This window comes from Nannospalax galili, unplaced genomic scaffold (genome assembly GCF_000622305.1).
Source record: "Nannospalax galili isolate Female #2095 unplaced genomic scaffold, S.galili_v1.0 scaffold1338, whole genome shotgun sequence".
Lineage (NCBI taxonomy): Eukaryota > Metazoa > Chordata > Mammalia > Rodentia > Spalacidae > Nannospalax > Nannospalax galili.
The window spans coordinates 232,869-236,339 of record NW_008341041.1 but is presented as its reverse complement, the minus strand read 5'-3'; positions in this window follow the sequence as shown (position 1 = coordinate 236,339).

The following is a 3,471-nucleotide window of genomic DNA, read 5'->3' as shown; positions in this document are numbered from 1 at the left end:
GTATCTGAACCCCCTTTTCTAGCCCTCACCAAAAGTATTTTATATTTTCTGTACTCTAATATATATTTTATTATATATATATACATATATATGTATATATAAAGGCCTACACAGTCAGGTTTGTGGTGTGTGTCCCCAAATGACCTGTGGTGTGGGTTCATCCACTGGAGCTTTGTCAACCTACTAAGGGTCTCACTCTTTCATGAGACTTGGATCTCCCCTTCCCAGAAGTCATCAGTTGCCCACAGTTCCTCCGATAGGGCTGGGGTTTCTCACCCACTTCCCAATGTCAGCAATGCTGACATTGCTGTGAGTTCATATGAGTAACTGACCAGCTGTGTGGAAAACTGCTTCCTTGAGGCCATCCACCTCCTCTGGCTCTTACAATCTTTCTGCCCCCTCTTCTGCAATGATCTCTGATCCTTGGGAGGCATGAGTTTGATATACATGTTCTACTCGGGGATAAGCACTCTGCAGACTCTTATTCTCTGCATGTTGGCCAGTTGTGGTTCTCTGTGTTAATCACCATCTGTTCTATAGGGAACTTCTCTTCTGAGAGCTGGGAGACACATTAGTCCAGGAAAGCTGCTGGCCCTGAACTTAGATTTTTATAATGTCCTTTATGTTGGCCTTCTATCATAATATATGACAGATAAATTTTAGTTGATGAGTTCTAACTTTATTCATTATTCTATTCTTTTCTTCATTGGTTATGGGAGAAATAATTTATTCAAGTTATGCAACTGCAGAATATCCTCAAAATTGGAATTTGTGGCTCACTGAACTATGGTCTAGACATTTGTAAATTCCTAAATTCTGAACAGGCTGCATGTAATAAATTGCCAACTTGAACACTAATTTAGCTGAGCCATTGCATTTCACATTTCAATGTTGGATTCCATTTGATTATACTAAATGTTGGACGTAGAAGTACAATTCTAGTGTCTTCATTCCATGATCTCCTATGAGGTTGTACTGCTTGGATACAACCCAGAGAACTTTGAAGCCTGTCCAGCACTAAGAACCAACTCCTTGACTTCAAGCACTGTGTGCGTGCTTCTTTCCTGCTTCCCCCACAGTAAAAGAGAAAAACAAGAGAAAAACCAAGTGTTCAATAAGTCAAATTTGTTCAGTGTATTGGCTGTATCCTTGAAGCTATTTGGGCCATTTTGGTAACAGATTTAATTGTTAAAGGTCACTAAGAATACTTGGGAAGCTGCTGATTGAAAAGTATCCAAGGATGCATAACTGTCTCTAAGGAAATTTTGACAAAGTCTAATAATGTTATTTTTCTTTGAGATTAAATATGAAAATATAATTCAATGTATGATTCATTCATTCATTTTTTTCATTCAACAAAGATTCCTATTACATGTATAACTTTATTCTCAACATTGTACAAAAATAGTCAGGTGTTATTATCTCTCTTAGATGATTGTAATATAATTAAGATAAGCACACATTTAAATGTTGATATCAGTGCATAATAATAGCTTCCTCAATGTGTTAAAACCCAAAATATCATCAAATTATCAAAACTGATACTAATAGAAATTGAGTAGAAGTGAAAAAAATTGCTGGAGCCTGAGTTACTGAGTATAGGTTTTTTGAAACATATTTTGTTCATTATTTTCATCTATTTTATGTACATGAGTGTATTGCCTGCATGTATGTAAGTGCACCTATGTCATGCAATGCCTGTGGAGGTCAGAAGAGGGCATCAGATCCCCTGGAACTAGAGTTACGGGAGGTTGTTAGCTGCCTTGTGGGAGCTCGGAATGGAACCCAGGTCCTCAGGCAGTGTTCTTAAATGCTGAGCCATCTCTCCAGCCCCAAGTATAGGTTTCATAGAAAAGAAGTGACTAATTTTAATCCATATGAATCAAAAGTGAATTGTTAGAAAAAATATAAAGAAACAGAAAATGCTAATGAAGTAAATGAATTACTTGAGAGATAATGTACAAATGTTTTTTCCCAAGCATTGTGTACTGCTAGGAATTATGATTTGCATTTGTGAAAAAAGGATTAGCTACATACGGCACTAGACTTCCAGCTTTCCAATTTGCAAGATTAACCAGTGAAGGATGATTTCAAAGCAGTGTGAAAATTGCTACTATGTGGGGTCTGGGTATGGGTCTCTGATCTTCAGGCTTAGTGGTAAGCACCTTTACCTGCCCAGATATCTCTTCAACCCTTGAAACCTCAAAAAATTAAGCTCCTTCTTAAAGTGAAGACATTCTTATAAATATGCCCTCATATATCTGCCCAATTTTCAGTTATCTAACTCTCTGAAGTATGATTATAAGAAATTGTATTGTTTGGACTAATATAATGAGTATATAATTTTTAAAGTGATATTTGAATATCAATGTAGAATTCTTTCATTTATTGTGGTATTTATTTTCTTAATGTGTAATTCTTTTTCCATAGTAGAAGATGTAGATGCAGTGCATCTGATTTGGCTAGAATTCCTTTTTAACTTTTTCTTTTCACATTTTGTGGACACGCAATGCAACTTTACCAACTGAGGCAAAAGTTTGGCAATGCTTCCAATTAGAAGTTCAGAACCATGAGAGGATGTGTCACCACATCCATCAGATTTAGATCATGGCCCTAAATTATGTTTTTTCAAATTTTAAAAATCTTATCAATTAAAAAATACGGAAGAGCAGTTTGTTGATGCTCTTCTGTATTTTTTAATTGATGAAATGTTGCTGCTCTTTTCACAATAGCTAAGAGATGGAAGCCACTTAAGTGTCCCTCAACTGATGAGTGGATAATGAAAATGTGGTTCATTTATATGATGGAGTTTTACTCAGCAGTAAAGAAAGATGAAATCATGACAATTACAGGTAAATGGATGGAACTAGAAACTGTTATACTAAGTGAAGTAACACAGACTCAGAAAAAAAAATCAACATATGTTCTCCCTCATATGTGGATCCTAGAACCAGACTCTGATAAATAAGTATGCAACCAGGCATAACTACAGGAACCAGGATAATGGAAAGGAAACAGGGGGGTAAAGGAAAAGAAAGAACCTGAAAGAGAAGAACAGTGGGAAACAGGCCTTAATAAGGGAGATATGGATAAAAATTGGGTTAGTTTAAAGGAGGGGGCAGGGAAGGGTATACAAGAAACCCAGGGGATAAAGGGAAAGAGGGAGCTCAAGAGAGGTTCCATAGGAGAAAGGTATTATTAAGGAAGAAATGGGAAAAAATGTGGACACTTTAAATGAAGAAACCATGGTGGAAGAGTTAGCTAGTGAGAGAGATAAATATTGCCCAGCTAGTTTTAAAAATCCAGAGGGAACCATATTAGTCCAATAACCTACTGATAAATTATACATACAACTAGATCAAAGAATGTAATATATATCTAGACAGCGTTTATCTGAGAGCATTTAGTCTTTGCCAAAGATTTATCTACATGGTACATAGTAACTAAAAGTACAAGACTAGTGTAACTAAC